Source organism: Globicephala melas, chromosome 10 (assembly GCF_963455315.2).
Source record: "Globicephala melas chromosome 10, mGloMel1.2, whole genome shotgun sequence".
Classification (NCBI taxonomy): Eukaryota; Metazoa; Chordata; class Mammalia; order Artiodactyla; family Delphinidae; genus Globicephala; species Globicephala melas.
Genome location: NC_083323.1, coordinates 80,210,305 through 80,234,422, shown reverse-complemented (window position 1 = coordinate 80,234,422; position 24,118 = coordinate 80,210,305). Strand labels below are relative to the sequence as shown.

The 24,118-nt window shown below is 43.3% G+C and overlaps 1 protein-coding gene across 7 annotated transcripts in view; it reads left to right on the top strand.

Moving 5' to 3' along the window:
* Nucleotides 1–789: 789 nt before the first annotated feature.
* PPFIBP1 (PPFIA binding protein 1) overlaps nt 790–24,118 on the top strand; it is a 176,491-nt gene continuing 153,162 nt past the window's right edge. For 6 of the 7 annotated variants that reach the window (XM_030830501.3, XM_030830494.3, XM_060305934.2 and 3 more), the window contains exon 1: nt 790–909. The gene's annotated coding sequence lies outside the window, so the exon portion shown is untranslated. Of the gene's footprint in view, nt 910–6,404; nt 6,469–24,118 lie in introns of all 7 variants that reach the window. The other variant, XM_070046433.1, reaches the window with a different exon arrangement.

The following is a 24,118-nucleotide window of genomic DNA, read 5'->3' as shown; positions in this document are numbered from 1 at the left end:
GTGCATGAAAACAGCAGGCTTAGGGTCTTTAGAAAGGTAAACAGTTATTTTTCTTCGGAGGTTCAATTTTATTTGCCTGGAAGCTCGCGTGCTGTGATTTTCGTCGCTAAAAGCAAAAGCAACCACACGGTCGATAACGCCCCTGGTTAACGATCCAGAGGATTCCCCTCCATATCTTCCCGAGGTGCTTTTGAAGTTCTAAATTTCCCTTCTAAGGGAACGCCCAGCAGTCCCAAGATAAAAGGGTAGCAGAGCGAGCTGGCGGTTTCTTTTATTTGCCTGACTTCAAGCTAGCCATTTTCTGCTCCACGCGCCGCCGGACTCGGACTTGCCCGTGACACAGAGGCGATTGTTTTTCCTTCAAAAGGGGGCTTGGGTGGGTTAGTTTCGTTTCTGACCTGGGAGATGGTAAATGCACCAAGAGAAGTTTAAAACAGGACCCGCAAGGATCTGCCCCGTACCATTATTCTCCTTCCCTTAGAGAGAGCAGGAAAGGCAGCATTTTTTTTCCATCAACACCCACTTCCAGCCCTCGCCGGGCTCTGCGAGGAATGTGTAAAATTAGTGGGCTCCTCTGAGTGACAGTCCGCGGGCCCACTCAGCGCGAGGCGGGGCGCGCCGTCGCTCCCTCCGCGCACTCTCTTTGGCTCATTCCTGCGGCGGGGAGGGGAGAGGGCGCGAGGGAGGGGAGGTACCTGGGACTGGGAGTGATGTCAGCTCCCAGCTCGGTGCCTGCCCGGATTCCTGACATGGTGTAGGGCCGAGAGGGTGGGGAAGGCGGGAGCGGGGCGGGAGAGGACTCGGGGTAGCCAGCCTGTGGCGGGGCCAGAGTGCCGGCGCTTTGAACTCCGGGCGAAGGTGAACCAGAACTTTTGCAAGTCGTGCCGGCGGCTCTCTTCGCTCAGGCAGGTAAGGGAGTTCGGCTCCTCTCTGGGACCGGAGGGCAGTGGCACCGTTGTGTGGTTGCAGCTGCCCCTTCTCGCCGCTCTATTTCCTTTTCCAGCTCCCTCCTGTTTCCCATTGGGAACGGGCACTTTTTTGGGGGTGGGGTAAGGGCTTAACTCCTGGGGCTCCCAACTAGCTTATGTGTGAAGAATACCTCCAGGATAGGACCTGTAAGATCTTGTCTGGGTACTTAAACCCTCCACACCCCAGTCTCCTAGCAATACTTGAGACCCCCAATCAGAGACGTGTGTGTGTGTGTGTGTGTGTGTGTGTGTGTAGGGGGGGTGTTATTTTAAAATGTCACAAAAAGTTTATGGAATATCGACTCAAAAATTATGCTCTTGGAGAGAGAACAAAAGTTTTGTATTTTTTTTAGCTCGCCTGTGGCCATGTTGATTTAAATGAAAGTCTGTCATCGTTATTCTTATATATTCTTATATAGGAACATAAAAAATCCTTTTATACAGTCCAGTCAGGATGTGAGAAATTCACATGGGGTGTATTAATTATGAGCTTGTGGGAAAACCGGTCTCTTGGGGCACATTTCAACGCCAGCTCTCTTTCACTCATATTTTAACGGAGAATTCCTTTGGTTGCCAACTTTGTGTTCTGGAGGGTTTAGGAAGGCTGCTGAGAATCTTCAGATCTGTTTTCTTTGGCTGTTTGAGAGAAGGATGAGGGCTGGTAGTTGTTTTCATGGATCTTTTTTAGAGGAGCGAGCTTTAACAGGGAAATGTGGCAGAAGGCGCGGCATACAAACTCTTAATTAGAGGAACATGAATTTTTCAACATGTGGGACCAAAACAAATCCTTCCTTTCAATAAGAAGTGCAGAGAGCAATAGAAGAAGAACTTGATTTAGTGCCCCAGTTTGGTATTTAGGGGAAGCAATTGCAAGTCAGGAGCAAAACGGTATTTTGATAAGTGGACGTATAGAATTCTGATTTTGTGTTTATTTCCTGTTTCAAATCCTTTCTGTTTCTTGTTTAGCGATTTTGTGTGCCTGGGTCACTAACTGGGTAGGATTAACTTTCTGGGGAAAAAATTATGGAGTCATAAGCTTACTCAGAACCCTCCCTTCTCAGTGCTGAAGGCTCTTTCTTTTGGAGAAGGAAAGTGTTGGGGCTGAGACTTCTGAGTCAAGTTTCCCTTTTCTTTCACCAGAGTGCTTCAGCACTGAGGATCCTTCTCTTGCCAGGTCGGGAGGAAACGGGCGTGGACTTCTTTGTGAGTCAAAAGCTGCATCCCAGGTGCCTGTATGTAAGGGCATTTCCGGGAGAGGAGGAAAGAAAGAAGCCACATCACTGCATCTAATAAACACAAGTCGGGAAGTGTGGCGATAAAGGACTTCGTCGATGGGGTTCTCCCTCTTTCTAGCCTGATGACATTTAGGTGTCAGGGCAAAAAAAGAAGTGTTTTGTTTGCTGTTGTTTATAAAACACCTGGATCTGTATTGCTCTTGAAAAATTTAATTAGCACAGTGTGGATTAAGAGTAGGCTTTTTGCAAAGGCAAGGCATGCCTCACCGGAAAGGCCAGAACATTTTAATTTTGGTTTGTGTTTTGGACTAAGAAACAGAAGTTGCCTAATGTCACTGAAATAATGGTGACCAAGTCTTTTCTGTTTATGTTCTGTAGGAAATACATAGAACATACGATATTTTCCAATGTACTTTTTCAGCAGGAAAGAGCAGGAGGTGAGGTAGAACTCCTGTGGGCTGGTGTGAGCTCACTGGAGCCTCGGCTGATGGAGTGTTAAGGCTGCTGTTGGTGATACCGAAAGACAGAGCTGCAAAAATCAGTCAAGTGGTATCTTTAGGATGTTATCCTGATGTGCCAAATTCGGATTTATACTTCTTTCCAAGAAGCGAGTCCTGGCTTAGGGACTTGAATATATCAAAGCTTTGAACTGCATTCACAGTTTGTGGAGTAACAGTCATTTTACATACTTAGTTTTAACCAGTATTTCTCTTTCTCCATCTGTGTGTAGGAGGCAGATGTGTTATCGTAAAACATGGTGCTTTCAAAGGACAAAACTTGAAAGACGTTTGAGTTATTGAGAAAGGTAGGATCAGGTTTTGGTTAAATTATTTGACCAGCAACTATCATAGTTTTGATAGCTACTTTAAAAACAAAATGATAATCTGGCCTTTGTGGGCAGATGTTGACTTGAAATTCAGGGCACACTGTTGTTGCAGATCAATAGTGCCTAATGTCAAGGGCATTGTAGACATTTTTTGGAAACAAGTTCAGTGAGAGAGAGTTCATTAACTGTTTATGTAGTCTTTTTGTCACTCACTGTGCCAGCATGAGATAAATCAGAACAAGGTCATTATTTTCCCCTTAGTTACTGACTAGCTGACTTCTTTTTAAAACCTGTTGTTCATATTCATGAAATATTTGTATTTTTATAGTTAATTTAGATTATGTTGGTAATTTGTTAAATTAACTTTTTGAGGTTTTCAGCTCCCATTTTTAAAAATATGTATATCCCAAATAGCACATTTTTCCAACTGTTAAAGAAGACTTCATTCATCATTCTGTCTTTTATTACATGTTTCTGACCTGATTTGAATTACCTGTTCAAAACAATGAATGAATGAGTGAATGAAATGTATGAATATCTATTCACATTTGGGTCTGTGTCTTGATTCTTTATTAAAGAAACATTCCTTCAAGGCGAAAACATAGGCAAGAGACAGTGCACAATAATGACTTCTTTATTCCCAGAGATTTCCCTAGAAAGTCATATTAGTTTTCAAATTAAAAAAAATCCCAGTTGAGCAGCCAACTGTGAAATCTTTCAGGGAGCCATGATTTTATTATTGTTTTCTAACCATGGTGGAACAGATGGGTTTAAGTATGAGAGTCAAAGCTGTTAAGGTTAGTGACACTGGGTGTTGTTTGGGGACAAAGGGAACAAAGTGTCCTCTGGCCAGCATTTCCCTTCACCTAAAGGTTGATAATTTCACAATTAAATCAGTCATCAAACTGACCCCAAATCGACACTATCCAAAAACCACTCTGGGCTTGTGCAGTTCTTTGCATCTGTAGTGTGTTATGTCCTTTGTTTCTCAAATTCATAGCAGTGCACGTCAGAACCATTTTCCTAGCCAAAAGCCTACAGCTTTTGTCACATATATCACCACCATGAAGACCGATGCTTTATTAAATGGAGCTAATGGATTAAAAAACCGAAACTGAACTAACCCACCCTAGAAAATACAAAGACTCTTCTATTTCTTTTACACTCTTTATTTTAAATATAGTAATTATTGATGCCAGTTTGGCATTGGTTGATAATGTTTCAAAAAGCCAAGTGGTGAGGGTTTCTTTCCCTTCAGTACTTTTTCCCACTTTTAAGGATCTAAAACACCAAACAACTGGATTTTAGATGGAAAAGTGGGCCCTGCCAGGAGTTTTAAGTTTGCACACTTGTTAGGCGGTTTTTGAAGGAGAGGAGGGTTTGAGTGAAACCTCTACCAGCCTGTGCCCCTTGAAGAGCTTCTATTTCTGAAATGTGGGTTTGGACTCTGAGTGATCCAGGTGGGTGTGTTGTCTCAGTTTGTTACTGCACTTTGGTTGCGTGTCTCCCTAGAACTTGGTGTGACTCACATTTTGACTGGCCCACATTCACATCCTTGTTTTTGTTGGCAAATGTAATGAGTTCAGAATAGAAAGATCGTGGAGTGGTTTCTGTATAGAGGTGCACCTAAAAATGCCCATGACTGAAGGAATTGTACAAACTCAGATTGCACTGACTGTCAGTCATTCTGGTAGAGGCTCATGCCTCAAATGTGGACCGTGGAGGAAGAAGATCAAGTACCATAACTTTGGGGGCTGGCCACAGATGTTATGGACACCCTTTGAACTCCAGAGTAAGGCTAGGTATTTTCACCTCTCCTTTAACTTAGAGAAATTAAACATTTGTCAAAAAAAAGCAGATGCAAGTTCAAGGGAGCAGGTATGCTGATTCCTCGTGTTGTGTGTTGGTTAACAAAGGAAAACTTAATTTTACCTGGTGAGAGAGAGACTAAAGATGCTGTTTTCAGTGGCAAGTCCATTCATAAGTAAGTGGCCAAATTCTTTAGGCAAGCAAGTGGCCAAATTCTTTAGTTCTTGGGAAGAAGTAGGTGGGCCCATCGGAAACGGTTTTACCTCTTCCATGCTATGAATGTGACTATGAACCATACCATTGAATATGGCTGTGTCATCTTGTATTTCCTGTGAGCCTAGGATATAGCTCACAGAAGTCCTTTTGCTGGCTTTCTTTCACCCTTCTCTCCATATATAGTACTTTTCACAAATATCATCTCGCCACCACAGAACTGTATGAGGTTTTTATGAGGAACGTTTATCGAACTTACTGTATTTGAAAGAAAATGCAAACAGGCTAAAACTCTATGGTCTCCTTCACTTGGTAGTGTGGCTGCAGTTGCATAAATAATATCCCTGCAACCATTATCTCTTTCTAAAGATAATGCTTCTCATAACAACACATGGTCGAGGATTTTATTTTGCTTGAATTGGAATTTGAACTCGCTCTACTTTTTCTTATGAACGATGGAAGAGTCAAATGAGCCTGTAGCTTCTCATCTAATGTAACTCTGGCAAGTGAGTGAGCTGGAGGAAGGGAAACAGTGACGACTCAGGGGAAACACTGATTGAACCTGTGAGTCTGCCAGGACGGTTTGTGTGAAGTCACCTGGGTCTTGGTGTTTTTCCTCTGGATCAGCTGTTTGGATGCTTCTGTAAAATTTTCACGTTATTCCAGCCTCCACCCCCATCAGTGGGTGACTTTGCACAGCCAAGGGGGCTTTTAAACACAGATTTAAGGTTCTTCTATTGCTTTCTTCTCAGGGTACCTTGATTCTCTAGGGTGACTTACATTCTACATTACCCTGTGGAGCAGACACAGATAGATGCCCAGTCATATCCATCCTGCCCACTTTTTCTCTACAGCTGAACCATTTTATTTTATTATTTTTATTTTAAAATTTTTTTAACATCTTTATTGGAGTATAATTGCTTTACAATGGTGTGTTAGTTTCTGCTTTATAACAAGGTGAGTCAGTTATACATATACATGTGTCCCCATCTCTCTTCCCTCTTGCGTCTCCCTCCTTCCCACCCCTCTAGGTGGTCACAAAGCACCGAGCTGATCTCCCTGTGCTATGTGGCTGCTTCCCACTAGCCATCTATTTTACGTTTGGTAGTGTATATATGTCCACGCCACTGTCTCACTTTGTCCCAGCTTACCCTTTCACCGCGATAGTTTAAAAAAAAAAAAAAAAAAGGTTGATTTCCCAGAATCCCTTGCAGCTGGGTGGTATCTAGGCGACATAGTCCTGGCCAGTGAGATGCAAGTAACTGGGAGGGGCTCTCCCACACACTCTTATAAGGGAACGGCCTCTGTGAGCTCGCCGGTGAGGCTGTTTTTCTTTGTACTTCTTTCTCCCAGGAGCAGGGATGCTGTTTTCTAAGCGGAGAAGCCATCTTGTGACCAAAGACGAGAAGCTTGAGGGGTAAGCAGGTTGGGAATCTGATGGCCTTCTGGAACGGCTGTACCAGACCTGGTCTGCCCACCTCTTGATTTATTTTGAGAAAAATAAATCTCCTTTTGGTTCAGACACAGAAGTTGGGTCTGTTACTTGAAGCCAAATGTGATCCTGACAGTTTAAATTTTAAAGAAGTCATAGTTCATCTTTTCTCTCAGAATTCAAAGGCAGCATCCTGGATGACAGAACAAGGGTTCGGACTTTGGAGCCCTGCAGACCCTCAAGTTGAATCTTGGCTTGGCTCTTCGTTACAGTCTAATCTTGGCAAGAAATTTAACTTCTTCGGGTCTCAGTTTTACTCTCTGTAAGATATGGTACTGATGTTTGTCTCGTAGAATTTTTGTCAGTATTAGAAATTATTAATAGAAATAATAATGACAAATTTGGTACATAGATTTTCAACAAATGGTGGCAGCTATTACCGAAGGAGAATGTGAGGAGCCTTAAGAAGGGGAGGCAAGTCATTCAACTTCTAGTAGGTTCTCAGTAAACATAGATTGAATGGCTGAATGGTAGATTAGCTTTATGGCTGCAACCACTTCCCTCCATGTACTTAACATTCATTCCAAAACAACACCCATCTCTTATCCTCAGTCCCACCTGCCTACACCAGAATACTTGGAGTTTTTCTGTTCTCCAACTTTGGTTGAAAAAGCAAAGGTATTCTTATGACAGTTTTAGTACCTGTAAGCATAGAGATGAAGGGGGTGGGCTCCCGAGTCAGACAAATGTATTATAGATTAGACTCTCTTGTCCTTATGAGCTGTGTGATTTTGTCTTCTGTGAAATGGGAATAATTGGGTGGGTAATGAGGATTACCTGCAATATATGTGAAGCATCAGCAGCTGTTGTCCTGGCGCACAGTGAACACTGGATCGATGACGGATATATTTACTATTTCATTGAACATTTGTTAAGCAATTCTTGGCCTTGGTACAAGGTCCTCTTGGAGATACAAGGACGAATAAAACATGGTCTTTATCCTTAAGAATATGCATATACAGGAGATGGGGGCAGAAATGGGGTGACCCTCCTTACACATAACAATAGTAAAAAACAGATTTGGAAAACTATTTAGCTGTTAAAAAATTGGGGAAAAATATACTGACTTAAACAGATGTCTGTGATATGTATTTTAAGAAAAAAAGCCACCAAGCATACATGTATAAGTTATATTTGTCAATGCAGGAGAAAAATTGCTAAATGGGGTGGTTTGTGGAGGATGGGATGACGATGGCAGGGAAGTTGAGGGACCTTTAATTTTTTTATAGCATATTAATGTTTATTTTACAACACTCATGCATTACTCTTGAAATATAAAAAGTATTAAAGTTTAAAAAATCAATTTGTTGGGCCTCTTGAAGGTAGGTGGTGGAAGATTGTGCTGTGAGAGAGCACATTGAGCTATGAACTTGAGCAAAGGATTGGGTCTAGTGGGATCCCACTAGAGGCGGTAGGCTTTGAATGGGCCTTGAAGGATGAGTAGGACTTTTTGAGGAGGCAGTGGGGGGAATGAGCATGCTTGGATTTGGAGCAAAGTGTAGAATATAATTAGATTAGTGTCAGAGAAAGATAAGATGGAAAGATCACTATTGTTAAGGGAGGTAAGATATACGATAGCCAGATCTCAGAGGGTTTAAAAAGAGTGACATAATGCTTTAAAATGAGATTTTTTTAGTGTGTGAGTTGGGGAGGGATCTGAGAACTATTACTTTATAAAAATGACTCTTGGAATAGTATGTTAAATGTTAGGAGGGGTATTAGGAGGGGCAAGGGGAGGGGGGAGGGATAGAACAACCTGAAGAAAGGCACACAGCAAAAGTTAAATTTTAATGGGAAATATGGTGAATTAAGATTTGATCTTCTGGAGTTTGAGATTCCATCATGACCCACAATAACCTACCTTCATTTTCTCATTGTGTAAACTCGTAAAATCATAGAACCTGTCTCACTGGGTTTTTAGGAGATAACCACCACCACAATAATAATAGCTAATGCTTACATAGCACTTGGTATGTACCAAGCACTGTTCTAAGTGTCATACATATTTTAACTTAGATTTAATCCCTACATCAGCCCTGTTCTTATTCAAGATGAGAAATCTGAGACACAGAGAGGCTAAGTGAATTTCCCAAGGCCACACAATTGTGTGTGTTGGACTGAGGATTTACTTATTTATCTATTTATTTATTTTATAAATTTATATATTTTTGGCTGTGTTGGGTCTTCATTGTTGCGTGCAGGATTTCTCTAGATGTGTCGAGCGGGGGGTACTCTTCGTTGCGGTGCCCGGGCTTCTCATTGTTTTGGCTTCTCTTGTTGTGGAGCATGGGCTCTAGGCACGCGGGCTTCAGTAGTTGTGGTGTGTGGGCTCAGTAGTTGTGGCTCACGGGCTTAGTTGCTCCGCGGCACGTGGGATCTTCACAGGCCACATCCCCTGCATTGACAGGCAGATTCTTAACCACTGCGCCACCAGGGAAGTCACAGGACTCAGGATTTAAATGCAGATAGGTACAGTCTCCAGGGTCAGTATCCTCAACCACTTGTACATGGCATGTGAAAAGCTATTAAGAATTGTTAGTTGATTTTATTCACATGAGGATTTAAGCAAGAATTTAGAAATTCAGGTTTGGAGTTTAGTCCCTCGAGTGATGGACCATCTCCTCAGGGCTGCTACCTGAAGAGCGAGAGTAGGTGAACTCGCCAAAGAAGAGGATGCAGAATAAAAAAAGAAACAAGTACACAACCTTCAGGGAACTCTTGACGTTTGGACATGGTCAGGCCAAAGAAAAGTTATTAAAGGTGACAGAGCAGGAATGCCCAGAGAGGTGGAGGTTGATGGTGGCAAGGGAAAGAAGCACACCCACACAAGTGGACCGTCCACGCCATCCAGTGCCGCAGACCCATTACAAGGACGGGTCTGAGAAACGGCCCCTGGTCCAGCCGTCTGGCCATTTGTGAGCTGGGAGAGCAGTTTCAGCACAGTAGACGTGGAATCCAGAATGCAGAAGATTGAGAAGTACATGGGAGGTGATGAACCTCAGGCTGTCCCGTTAGCCCAGCCTTTCAAGGAGTTGAGCAAGGAGGTAATGTGCTCTGACAGCGTGGGTTTGAGGAAGGTCCAGGCAGAGAGGGTGATATGAAAGCAGCAAACAATAGGTGAAAAGGAAATGGATAGATTGAAATTAGGCGGAGAGTGCGGGTTAGCTTTGAAATCTGTCAGAGTGCTCCTTCAGATGGAATGGAAGAAAGGATGGGGAAATTGGGGAAAAAATGTGATTGGAAGAGATAAGAGCTGAGTGAGTTCACCCCAGGGAGTCTGCATTTTTTTTTTTTTTTCTTCAGTCTAATAGGAGACGGTGGGAGGAAATTCATAGACAAGTAACTCAGGCTCCTGAGAGCCTGGCTCTCCAGGATTATTGGGACAGAGGAAACATTTTAAAGAATGACAGAAGTCTCTCATCTAAACAATGCAAACTGACACATTTGCCAGGATGTGTCTGCAGGCAAGAGATTAATTTATTGAAGTGGAAAGTAGTGGCACAGAAAAGAAGAGGAGAATGAAATGAGACAAAGGAAAACTTGACTGTATTTGAAGGAGGAATTTTTAGACACCACACTGAATGGTTCACAGGACAACTTGTCAGGGGAAACCTGAGCATCCTGAGTGATGGGAAGCAGCCTGGGTTTGGTTAACACTGAACCACCAGAGCACCAGGGAATACTTTATAAGGGGGAGTTGTCCAGCAGAGAGACCTCTGCCTTACATGCTGCTCCTGGTAAGGTCTTTAATCTTCAGTTTAACTGATTATTTCTAGAAAGATCTTTGGCCGAAAGACATTGGGTTGTGGTGTTTCAGCAGATTTGTTGTTGCAATGACATGAGTGGGATGAGAAAAGGACTGAAGCAATCTAATAATTAAGAGTGTGGTACTAAAAATCAGCACCACTGCCATCAATCCATAGGTGGGTCCTTTGGGGGTTGCTGTGAATGATGTCAGTAAAAACGTATCCAAGCGTGGGCAGCGTATTTAGATGGGCATAATATTCTTGAGTTCAGTGGTTCTCAGTGGGACCAGCTACATAATTAGTGGAGCCCAGTATAAGATGAAAATGTGTGGCCCCTTGTTCAAAAAGCAGGAAAAAGTGCTGTTAAAGGTACTAACATAAAAGCTTTTCCTTTTCTCCCATAGTCTCTCTCTTTACTCATCATGGTGTTTATTTGCTATTTAATGTCATTCTAAGTGAAGGAAAGTTAAAAATAAAAACTATCAACATGAATTTCATTGTTCATCTTTATTTTATGCAATGCCAGTATTAAATGCAAATATAAGAGTGTTTAACACGTATGCAGAATTATTGAAGTCACACACTTCATAATATTTTGTAGTTTGTAAATGCATTTGTATATTCTTCCTACCAGAACAGAAGAAACACTGCACAAAACTGACTACCCTTACTTCACGTCTCCATTTGCAGTCTATCAATCTTCAGCTTATAGAAGGAAGGACTGAAAGGAAAAAGAACCATGGGTTGCTCTGTCTTTCCTTCTGTGCCGTCATCTTCAGTGTCAGTGGTTGGTTAATACAGGGGAGTAACAGGAGTAAGAGAGGATATGAAAGGATTCTTTGGTTGTTAGTGTTTCTTAGAAAGACACTGCCTTGTTTCTACACGTACAGCAAGTTCTGGATCGAATGGAAAGCATGGCCTTTTGTTGCTGTCAGCACCCACCCACCTGCTTACTCAGTTGCATTTGTAACGCATTTACCTTGAACTCGCTTTGAGTCTTATTGAAGTCCATGCATGGTGGGTCCACCGAAATTCTATGCTTATGGGGCCCTGCAAACACTATTATGAATAGGGCAGCAGGGAATTGTGGCCACACGTATTAAACAGATCTCCTCTGTTCACATGCATGGTCCACTGTGCCATCAGACCTCATTTACAGAACACAAGTTCAAAGTTTACATCATTAGGAATCTTGATGATGACAGCAGAGCATTAAACCAGGTGTGGGGCGTTTCTGAGCCTGGGGTTCTGTGTGTGACTACAGGTTACAAGTCCGTGAAGATTGCCCGGGTTCTTGGAAGTCAAAGAGCTCAATTTTAAGCCTGAGCTACCTTCTGCTCTTAAAGTCTCAGCTTCATTATCAAAGTTTACAGTGGGTCAGGTTTGCGTGTGGTATCCTAGAGACCCCCCTCCTGGCCATCAGCGCTGTCATATTTGCCTTTCAAGTGTTTTCTGAATCACTCTCCATTCCTTCTGCCAATGCCTTGGTTTACATCTCCATCAACTCTGACATAGACCCTGCAGTTAGTCTCTTCCCTGTATTCTGCACCTCATCGCCAGACACATCTTCCAAATAAACCTTTGGTACAAGGCCACCCTGCCCTGCCTGGTCCTTGCTTTGATCTCCTGCGGGCTCTGGCTTGCAGCAGAGTTCTCACACTGGTGGGCCTGGGATGAAGACTGCCTGCAGACAGGTTTGGTTTGATCTACGCAGTAATTTAAGAAATTTGTGCCAGTACATAAATGTTTTGGAGATTTCACTTATTGAAAATTCAGATTTAACAAAGAGAAGATCTGGCTTCTCTGGGCTCTTGTTTCCTTGGGCTATGCTGGTGCCCTAGAGAACAGGAGGACCTGTGGACACGGGGAGGAAAATTGACTCCTTGTTCTGGCAAAACCTTCACTTGCATAGATCTAGAGCACGTATTTGCCTGTTGTTCTCGGGGAATGCTGTGAAGCAATTGGAACGCTGATCTTTTAATTTGCGAAATTAAGTTCTCCAACTTCATAATGTAAGTTGGGTGTATGCTTTGTAGCAGCCCTTGGGTTTTTTTAATGTTATTTTTTTGTTTTTTAGCCCTTCGTTGCTTTTTTAGGAGAAAAATTTACTAGGTCTCACCTGGTCAGTGTCACCACTGTGTCACTTGTGACCTCATCTGATCTTGGCCTGTTTCTCCAAGCTTGTCTTCGTGCTGGCTGTGCTCAGACCCAGGCTCTGCACCCCTGGAGCGCTTTAAGTCCACTCAACCTTCTACATTTCCTGTTGTCTTTCTCTTTGCTTAAACCCTCCTCTTTCCTCTAGGCCCCCTTAAAGTAGTTCACTGGGAGATCCTTGCTGAGAGCCTTAGTCTGAGCTCAGCCTGCAAACTCTGCTGGAAGCAGGTAATTAAATTTTTAGAGTTCTAAATGCTAAAGTACCAAGTGGGTGATGAGTTCAGGTTGTTTGTGAAGGTTCCTTCCAGCCCAGTGATTCTGAGATGCCATGATTCTGCCAATGCCTGTGGATTACCATGCACTTGGTATGTAGTTGTTTTTTTTGAAGTTATTCTTTGTGCTAGGAACTTTGCTTGCTCCATTTCACTTAAATATGAGGGCGACATTAGCATTATCTCCATCCTACAGATGAGGAGACCGAAAGCTTTTCCCAAAACGGATGCTCCAAATGGCTTATCTCTGGTTATATCTTAATTCTTCAAATAGATTATATACTTGTTGAAGGCCATGACTGTGCCTTTGTTGCCAGGCCCTGCTACCCAGTAGGGATTCAATGAATGTTTTAGTGATGAAAGTAATGGTTCATTCGGCCACTATGCATTGGGGCCTAGACGAGGCTCCATGGGGATGCAAAGGAGACTCAAGTCGTATCAGTTATATTGTAAGATAGACCTGCTCCCTGTGCACAAAGACAGGATAGTTTTTGATCTTGGGCTGTGGGTTTAGATGAACCTATAGCTGTGTCTGTTTCTTCACTTGTAAAATGGGGGCAACAATAGTACCTAATTTGTAGCAGTGGTTTTAAACTGGGGTGATTGTGCCCTGTAGTAATCATTTGGCAATGTCAGGAAATATGCCTGTGTCACAACTAGGGGTGGAGGGAAGACTGACATTCAGTAAATCATGTCCAGGGATGCTGCTAAACATCGTACAATGCACAGGACAGGCGCCTTCCCACAACAAAGGAATAGCCCCGAATGTCAGTAGTGCCGAGGCTGAGAAACCCTGCCTTGTAGGCCCCTGAAGATGAAACAAGATAACGAATACAAAGAGCTCGACATAGTTAACTGTTACTCTAAGAAAACAATCCCAAAGACTGCAAAATCAGCTTTTGGGAGGGCGAACCCCAAAAAACTTAATTTCAGAATATCTGTGATTCTTGCTGAGGAAAAGCCTTATGCTAAGGATTTCATGCTGTCCTGTTTAGAAGTGACAGACTCACTGGAGACTGTGTGTGTTACACTGTGTACTAACATGAGCTGGCGTGGATTTATCAAAGCTGTAAAAACAATTATTAATTTTTAGGGTGTTCCTGATAAACTTCCTGCTTGCTTAACTGGTTTGTTCTGTGGAGATAATTTTGGCGTGTGGGTTTAAATCCTCTGATGGAGAATGTTTTGGTTAGTGAATTTCCAAAATGTATTTTGATAAGTAGGACATGAAAAGTTTTTGTTTCCACATCAAGAAGCTTATTGTTTATAAGTTTAAAACAAAGCCGCTTTCCCCCTGCTTACTGCCTTACCCGTCTACTGCACAGTGTTTTGGTGTGTATAGGCTTGGAGAGCTTTTGGATTTACATCTTTTTTTTTTTTTTTTTTGTGGATTTGAAGTTGAGGCTGTTATTAAAATTTTTTGTAATTATAAAAGTAATATATGAGCCTTCTAGAAGATTTGGTTAGTATAGAAAATAAAGAAGACGCAATTTAAAAAAGATAGTCCTCAGTATTCCTGCCACACAAAAGTACAACTACCTTTGGTGTGTTTCCTTCCATTTTTTTCATTGATGTATTTTTTTCCATATTTGAAATATTCTGAGTGTGTAATTTTGTGTCCCACTTTATTTTTACTTAATTAATTAATTTTTTTTTTCTTCGGTACGCGGGCCTCTCACTGTTGTGGCCTCTCCCGTTGCGGAGCACAGGCTCTGGACGCGCAGGCTCAGTGGCCATGGCTCACGGGCCCAGCCGCTCCGCGGCATGTGGGATCTTCCTGGACCAGGGCACGAACCTGTGTCCCCTGTATCGGCAGGCGGACTCTCCACCACTGCACCACCAGGGAAACCCCAATTAATTTTTATTTATTTATTTGGCCGCACCGTGGGGCTTACGGGATCTTAGTTCTCTGACCAGGGATTGAACCCAGGCCTACGGCAGTGAAAGCATGGAGTCCTAACCACTGGACTGCCGGGGAATTCCCTTTAACATTGTTTTATTTGCATGTCCTCACACTACTATAATATCTCTAAATATTATTTCTAAGGACTGTGAGATGTTCCATCTATGGGTGTTTCATGATTTATTTAATCCCATCCAGCACATACAGCCTGTTTTCAGTGTTTGCTGAGTATCCTTCTGTATTTCAGCTCATTCCCATCTTTACAAGAGATGACCAAAAGCAGAACCAAAGGGTGTGGGTCACAGTGCCTGGATATCTTGATCCATGTAGATGTCAGTTGCCAGAAAGTTTCTACTAAGTTTTGCTGCCATTAGCAGTAATATTCTCATTTTAATAACATTTGATAACTTTCTAGTAGAAAAGGTATTTCATTTTTCTTTTTTATTTATTTGCTGTTTATGAGGTCAAACATGTATATGACTGTTGGCCGTATTTCCTGTTTGTATACTTTCCCCATATTATCAATTAGGAATTAAGTGTTATTCTCATTTGTCATAAACTCTAGTTTATGTATTTCATTTATTTACCCTTATTAACCCTTTCTCATAGTTACTGCAAATATTTTCACCTAGTTTTTTTTCCTAATTTTTCTGATTAAAAAATTTTTGTTTTTAGTGATACAGAATTTTAAAAATTTTATGTAGTCAAATCTGTTGATTTTCTTTTCCACTGGGGATCTTCGACCTTCCTTCATCTATATTCAGATGAACCCTTTCTGCTCTGGAAGTCACCATACTGAAGTCATCAGTGTTTAAAATTCTGTCCCAAAGTAGACTGCTGTCGAGTTTCCTAATGAGGATAAAAGTGCTTGGTCTAATATGGGCACCCACTGTGTACCATGGAAACCCTTCACATGAGCGTGAGTGTGTATATCTGTGTGTGTGTGTGTGTGTGTGTGTGTGTGTGAGTGAGTGAGACAGAGAGAGAGAGAGAGAGAGAGAATAGGGAAAGTTGATTAGAAAGGATGAGGCTCTCGTTGGGACCCCACCCATTCGGTTTTGTTTTAAATTTCCTTTCTCTCAGGGTGGGAGTGAGCTTCAGCAGGCAGGGGGCCTTCCAGAGATTCCCAGGTGGCTGAGCGCCTGGGACCAGCAGCTGGCTGGGCCACCTGTGGCTGTGCCCGGCACAGAGTTGGCCCACAACGATTTGTTTGTTTAGTGCAGGAGAAGGTATACTGAGCCCGAGACAGGGCCTGTCTGCTCCTTGCTGTCAAGGTCCATTCTCTCAGGCTCCAGGCTGTGTGCTGCTCAGCCTCTGGAAGTGGCTCCCAGCCCTGCAGTGGGCTCACGGGAGCCCACAGCCCTGCTCACTTGCAGGTCACCAGCTGCATTAGCCGAAGCCCGAAGAGGGAGGTAGCAGTAACAACCAGTGCTCACCTGTTCTGCACACTCGTTTCACTCGGGCTTTTTAATATGCTTCTCACCTCAACTTTATGAGGTTAAACACTATTTTCATCTCCGTTAATTTGGAGGAAACCACGACTCAATAAAAGCATAATTAAAATCTGGAGCTTATGAAACAATTCCATCACTGTAATTTCTTGGTGATGCTGTTGGGCAGAGGGTAGCAGCAACTGTTTTAGGTTTTCGAGTCAGATATATCTTGGTTGGAATCCTAAGATAGTCATGTCTTAGCGTATTGAATTGCTTTTTGCGTCTCTAAAATGGGAACAACAGTGTCTACCTTGTAGGAACATGAAATTGAGATAGTACATGCAAGATGCCCAGCACAGTACCTGGCCCATTCATTGTGGAAGCTCGGTAACGATTGTTTCCTCGTCTCAATGCTGAAAATGCCTTTGTTCTTTTTTGTTTAAAAGTTTCAGAATAGCTGGTAAACCTGCTCAGACTTGTGAAATTTTAGTAAATGTTATTTATATTTAAGTGCAAGAAGCATTTCTTTATCTGCCCTACTTATTTTCCTGTTCAGTAGATTTTCTTTTCTGGTGTAGCTAAGTCGCGTACTTCTCTGAAATCCTTCTGCTTGGAGAATTTCCTGATGAACCCCCAGTTTAGGACTATACTCACAGCCAAAATAAAACATGCTTTGTCTATGTGTTTATGTACAAAGCACAGACAGCTCTCTAGAAGGGCAATAACTCAGGCATTCCTTTACACATAGTTGAGAATTTTGACATTATTCATGGAGCTGTTATTTGTCCATGTATCATAAACATTCAGGTAACAGAGCAGCGTTAAAGTTATAGAAAATCACAAGAAAATACAAAGTTGTTAAATAGGAGAAGAGTTGTTAAATAAATCATTTTTTCATACCATATAAAAGTTGGGTTAGATCTGACTGGTCCTTACGCTAGACCTTGTTAACCACTTAAAAAAAAACTTTGCTAATATTATTGCTATTTCTGACTAAAGAATCTCAACAGGAGGGTTGTCTTGCCATTTAACTTCTACTGTATGTTTATTCAGACTTGTCCATTTTAATAAATTGAGCCAAATAATTATAAATGTTGTTATTGTAGAATTATAATCCAGTGCAGTCTTGTTTCTGTGGAGTTCAAGATAAGACCCTTTGGGAGTCTTCTTTAAAATATGCCCTGGACCGTCTTGTTTTTCTGTCCCTGAAGCCATGATTGCATTTTCAACAATACATCAACCTAGTATTGGAATGGGGAAAAGTTAATGAGGATGGGGCTTTATTGGGTTAATAACTAATGCTCTCATTCCTATTCTGAGAAATTTAGATCTGTAGCTTTGTGGTTTTTCCATTCCCTGCCCTCTCTTTAGTAGCAGTAGAGAGACAAGGATGGGAAAGCCTTTTAAAAATGTAATTTATATAAATTCATAAATTAGAGTTGTGCTTTTATATAGTTCATACCGTGTGTATATGCTTTCCGAGAAACATGGATATAGTTACGTATCAGTGATTAAGTGAAATTTACATGATTTCTCAGTTCCCTTTTATGTCTTGAGTTCGAGGATTAAAGTGAGCGAACTGTTGGCCAAATCTTGCGAATGTTGCAAACGGAGTGCCGTGCATTATAAAATGCCACACCCAATTTTAATGGTCAGTAGGCAATTGTTTTCCTAAAAGTCCAGGCCCATCGTTTGATTTCTTAATTTGCAGCCAAAGTGGACATTTGGGGGCAGAGTGGGTAGCGGTGCTAAGGGTTAAGAGAGTAGGTTGAATCTGGAAGAATAAAATTGGTGCTGACCTGACCACTGATTTACAGGATACAAAGGACTGAAGACTAGGCTTTGTGATCCTGAGATACCAATCCAGTTCAGCCCTGTGCCCATCACTTCAGCCAGATCGTTTTGGCACCAGCTCTTTGCACAAAGCCTGAGAACCCAGCAGGTTTTACCAGGAATTTCTTGTTGCTACTGGTTGGCTTTTGTGGAGTCGGTAGAGCAATTAGCTCTCATTAGCATGTCCACAAGCTGTAATGCATCCACCTGCTTGCTTCTGGTCCAGAAACCATAACATCCTCACCTGATCTCTTTAGTCCCAGCATTTTTGTATTGCAGAAACAGAATGCCAACTGGGCAAGAGTAAAATCCACCAAGTGCCTCGGATAACAGTAGCAAAACCTATTGACGAGGGTAGGAAGGCTTTCCTAAGAACAATGATTGTGTCTAGGAAATTGGGGAACTGTTTAAAGCATTTTCTTCTTTTTTCCCCTCTTGTGTATGAGACTGACATGAAGCAGGTTCAGGTTCAGTGTTCAGCAGACACTGAACACTGGTAGTCGTATAACTGGATCCCCTAGTCTCTTGTCAGCCATATTCCAGAAGCTGTGGTCTGTATCAACAGAGTCTGGAGTGTTTGGAGTCACTGAGAGACAGACAGACCTTTGGTGGTGATTTGTGACCCTGTTCAGGACCCCATGCCATCGGTAGTCCTTGTTCCCATGAAGTATAGGTCTGTAGTATGAAGGTGGGAGCCATAAAGGCAGAAGGAGGGAGACAAGGTTTTGGGGCTTTGTACACAAGCCTGGAGAAATATGTAGACAAATTGCAAATTGGCAGAATTTTATATGAAAGGACCTTGGAACCAAGAATCTGCAGTCTGATCCCAACATTGATCAGCTGTGTCATCCTGGGCAAGTCACTTAACCAGGCATAAAGTTGAGATAAAAATACCAGCCCAGCCCTTGCAGGGAGAGCTGTGAATGTCAGATGAGACAGTGTGTGAAAAGCTATAAAACGTTAAGCAGTAGTATGATTTTAAGTTGAATTTTTTTATAGAGAATACATTATCTACATTTTTAACATTCTGAATCCAAACCTCTGGTAATAAGATGCAAGCACCTGCTTTTCCTCTGATTTCTACTCCTGTGACATCCCTAACTCCATCCCTGGACCCTAACCTGGACTAGAGCCTGGATGATGACTAGGTGGTTCCTTGAGGTTTATCTGGGAGATGGTGTGCTGCCTCCTGGGCAACGTGGTAGCAGTAGCTCTTGATTCCTCCGCAGGCCTGTCTGCCATCTGCTTTCTCAGGGATACAGTAAAGAGTACAAAGTCATCAATAATCGATCAGCTCTAGGAATTGTTCCCTGTTATTAAAAGTTTGGAATGTTGGGACTAAAGTGTTCAGGACTCATTATCATACATCTATGTAGCACTGTTCTCTTCAAGTGGCTTTAGAGTAAAGATGTCCTCTGATGTAGCTTATAAAGCACGTGTGTCTTACGTGGGGAGGGGGTATGCTCTAATGGGCAAGGGTGAAAACCGTAGCTCAGCACCCTGTGGTCTGGTGTCAGTTTCCAGTACCACGTGATGTGATGTTGTGATGCACAGATCACTCGCCTGGCGATGTCTCACCTCCCTTGTGAAACTGTGATACTCCTGGGCATTATTTAAACTCCTGTCCCTGGTGACTGCATTGGGTTGGTGTTCAGAAAGTGGTCTGAGTTGATTATCAAAATGTGTAACTTTTAAACGGAATCACAAGTATTTTTCAAAGACTGTCTTCAGCCTTCACAGGACCTTTGATAGAACATGTCCCTCTAGGGCCTGTAACTTCCTCAGTACGATTTAAAAAATAACGTTCTACACTTAGAAAACAGCTTGTCTGTTTTTGGATTGGCTGGAAGCGCACCAGGAGTTGGATGCTGAAGGAGTTTAGGGGTGAGGAAAAGAAGGCAGCAGGGCTGGGCAGAGGACAAGCTGACTGAAAGTGTGGGCGTAACTGAGGCCCCGGCTGCCCTTATGGTGAGCTCTGGAGCTGGGGTGGCCCTGCCCAGTTGTCTCTGAGGCAAAGAGCTGGACCTGTGTATCCCTGAATCAGCCAGTGGCTGGCACCTGGCCACCCCTTCTGGGGGCGTTACTTTGGGTGAAGCTGTGTCCTGCCACTGGCTGAGGACCTTCCCTGTGAGCCGGCAGCAGCTGGGGATGGGTGCACTGGCCCTAAAAACGGGGTCTGGTTGGAGCACAGTAGTGACCACTACCCTGTCCCAAAGAATCTAATCCCTTAAGAGAGAAACAGACAAAATATGTAGCACCAGAATCCCAGCAGTATGGCAAGTCGCTTTATCTGCAAAGTTAGAAAGTTTGCATCCCTTAGCAGAACTGAAGGAAGAGGTCCTACCCCTTCGTTAATGATAAATCAAACAGATCTCTAGCCTCTCCGAAGTTTGAGACACTTGGATAATATTTACACCTGGTTATGGTATAGCAGGGGCCAGCTTCTGTATTTGTGAAACGGGTGACACATAATTGAATACTTTTTCCCAAGCGTGAATTACTGCACGTTTGGCATATTCATCATATGTGTACATGAAGGCAGTTGTTTCTGGGGTATTTAATTCATGTTGAATTTATAGGATTGGTGGGTCACCACCACAAAAGGCAGGTAAGGCATACAGGCCATGAAACTCAGAACATTCCAGGGGACCCTACGGATGGAGGGCAAACATGGGGGAGTATAGGTTCTGTCGAAGTTACCTGATACAGTATTTTAGACATGGTTGAGGATAATGGTTTAGGAGTCACATTTTCAAAGGTTAAGTTAATGTACTTTGAAAAAATGAATCAGTTTTCTGGCATTTCCAAAAGCCAGTTGTGCTCAGCAAGCGTCTGAAACTGTCTGGCATGGTCTGTGGGTGAGTGAGATGAGTAAACAAGGCCAAAGTTGTACGTAATATCTTTCCAACTGCAGATCAAGCCATATTGCAAAAATGAGCACTGTTCCCCAGCATTTTCTATCTTTTAGTAAGCGAAGGAGGTGGTGGGTTCTGCCAACCCATCATCTTCATAGTTTGGCTGTGTTGTGGATGATTCGGGCCTGGCACCAGCAAAGGTGATAGAGTTTGTGTGTCCTGACCTATGGACCTCACTTCCAGTGAGTCCCCCTCAGCAGTGAAGTAGCCCTTGTATTCTTTGCCTCAGTCTGCGTTATCACGCAGGAACTCTGTAACGCCAAGTCATGGGAGATATTCCCAACCTGTTTCCACCGTGGGTGGAGTGGAGAGATAAATAGGTCACTGTTTCTTATGCAGCTGTTCTTGGCCTTAGCTTCTGTATTAAAAACACACATCTCTGAACCTCTTGGAGGGATGTGATGATTTGGTAATTGCATGATTTACCAGCTGCTTTAGTGTATTGCCTAGAAGTGGGAGACGGCACGAAATAAAAAGCTCTCCAGGTTTCCTCAGCCGAGAGGGAGATTAACGCAGCGCGTAGTGATTGCCATAGAGGAAGGGCTGAAGGGGAGACCGTCAAACGCGTGCAGTGTATCTTCTCGAACCCTCCACTCGGATGACCTTTCTCCGTGTGATCCCTGGGGTCTCGGGAGATCTGGTAGTGCAAGGAGCAGACATCCTAATTGGGGGCAAGGAAAGTTGTCACGTTGTGCGTGTCTTCCTCTGGCTTCTCCATCTTTCTAAACATGCCTGCACATGTGCATTTATCATTGGCATTCTGGAAAGTTCAGATGAGGAATCTCCAACTATGACTTTTCATTGTGACACATCTGCAAAGGATGAATAGAGAAAATTTTCTTGGCCAGGAAATGCAGCCCTGTGTAGAGAGAAATAACTGTCATTAGGAGAGAAACTTTCAAAGAACCAGAAGTTTTAAAAAACGGAAAAGAAAAAGATGGAGGAAGCCTATCCAGGAAAGGAAGGGCCAGAGGTGAGCTGCAGGGTGCTGCTTGGAGCTGTGGGAAATAAATCATGAACGAGTGACACGGGAAAAGGTCAGATGAAAAACACCACCTGTTAGGGCTGGCCAGGGCCCAGGACAGAGGCAGCATCAACTGGGCTTAGAAATCCCCTGAAACTCACTCCACCCATCTACCCCATCTGCCTCTATCCACCTGGAACAGTAGGGCCTGACACCCTCGTGGGAAGGATGCTGTCGGGCTGTGTGTTTTTTTTTTTTTTTTTGGCGGTACGCGGGCCTCTCACTGCTGTGGCCTCTCCCATTGCGGAGCACAGGCTCTGGATGCGCAGGCTCAGCGGCCATGGCTCATGGGCCCAGTCGCTCCGCGGCACGTGGGATCTTCCTGGACCAGGGCACGAACCCGTGTCCCCTGCATTGGCAGGCGGACTCTCAACCACTGCGCCACCAGGGAAGCCCTGTCGGACTGTTTTGAAAGCAAGACCTCAAAGTTTGGGAGAACCTCGCCTCCTTCTCCAGCTGATGTTCCTCGCCTCCCAGAGAGAAGACGCAGTGGTGAAGGACACAGGCTTGGGAACCAGGTGGATTTCTACCCCTTAATAAGAGCTGTGCCTTAAACACTGGGCCTCAGATAACAGGAATGCTGATGCAGTTGGTTATGTGTCACAGGGTTATTGTGAAGAGTGAAGTGGGGCTTAATGAAGTAAGTGCTCCACACTAGGTGACTGTTGTTATGTGTCAGGAATTATAACTGGATTTGGAGAAAGCACCTTCCTGTACTTGCTGGCCTCCCCGGAGGAACTTTGAACCCGACCTGGGTCTCAGCAGGGATTTGGACACCGTCAGTGGCCCCGTGTAGGGCCTGGACGGTAATCCGAGGCTCGGGGTGGGTTGTGGGAAGCAGCCGCAGGTCCTTGCACGGGGCTCTGGGTGTCCATCCACGGCCTCTCCTCAGAGTTCCTGTTCTGAGAGCCCCTGACCTTTTCTGTAGGCCGCTCCGGCAGGGACATGCACACACATTAGCTTGGAATGGGTCTGGGTCCTATTTTTTAAGGGATAATGGGATGCTCCATTCAATACACGTACATATTGATTCACCTCCTAAGCGTCTTTTATATCCAAGACACTGGACCCATAAAGGTGCAAATCGGGGCTGCCTGTCGTGTGTTAGAGGGTTGCATGATTATGTTATTTGTGCCTTCCTGCAACCCTAGGAGAGGAAGGCAATATCACTGGTTTTACAGAGATTAAATAAATTGCTCAAGATCGGAGATAATGCCCACTTTCCCTGAACGTAAGACACATTTCAGTTTCTGTGATGCTAAAATGTGAAAAAGTGCGGAGTCTGGATACTACCCCATGCCTGTCTGATTTCAGATCTTGTGGGGGTTTTTTCCCCCATCACACGCAAGGGCTTATCTATCTAGCTGGTGAAGATTAAAAGAAGCACAGAGAAGAGGACAACTAATGTATTAGTTAGGACTTGTAAGGGCAGCAGTATGATAATAGTTGCTGCTTGTTGACTACGTATGGTGTTGCAATGCTTTTCTGTGCTATAATTCATAAGAGCATTTTAATCTTTACAATCACTCTGAGGTGGACGCTGTTATATTCTTTTTTTTACGAATAAGGAGACCGAGATAGGTACTCTTATTCCCATTTTCAGGTGAGAACACTGACACGGAAAACTTCCTGTGGTCACATAGCTCGTACTAAAATTCTGTGACATGGTACTTAAGAGTTCAAGTTCATTTATAACCATGACAGATCTGGTTAAGGTTCCAGAAGACTGTGATGTGATAGAGGGGTCCTCATTGTCCTGTGGGTGCACCTAACCCAGGCCCGGGTCAGGAAGAATTCCCAAGGGTGTGGCATCTCAACTAAGATGGGAATGTCCATCTCTCCATCCCTTGCCCCTATGATGCTAAAAATAATCGCAGTTACCCTAGGTTACAGACCTCTGCTAGTCCCATCTTTCCAAACCTGGCATTAACTAGAAGAAACTGACTTTATTTATAATTTATATCCTTTCCATGTCCAAAGATCAAGTGACATAGTTTAAAAGGAACATTGTAAATTAGGAAGTTGTTTGAGAACTAGAAGGATGACTGCGTGGAAGGTCTTGGAAATCACCAAAATAGGAAAATAAAACCAAAACACTTGAGGACATTGTGTAATTTAAGTTACCTGCAGATGACTGGCCAAGTCATCTTTTGACAGCTTTTATGTTATGTCCTGCCTTCTCAGGCCCCTGGAGAACCCCCTGTGCTCACAGCGCTGACTGACCAAAGTCTCTGTGGCAACTCAGCTGGTACTTAGCTTTTCATTTTTCTCCTATTCCTTTTATGGAATGAATGA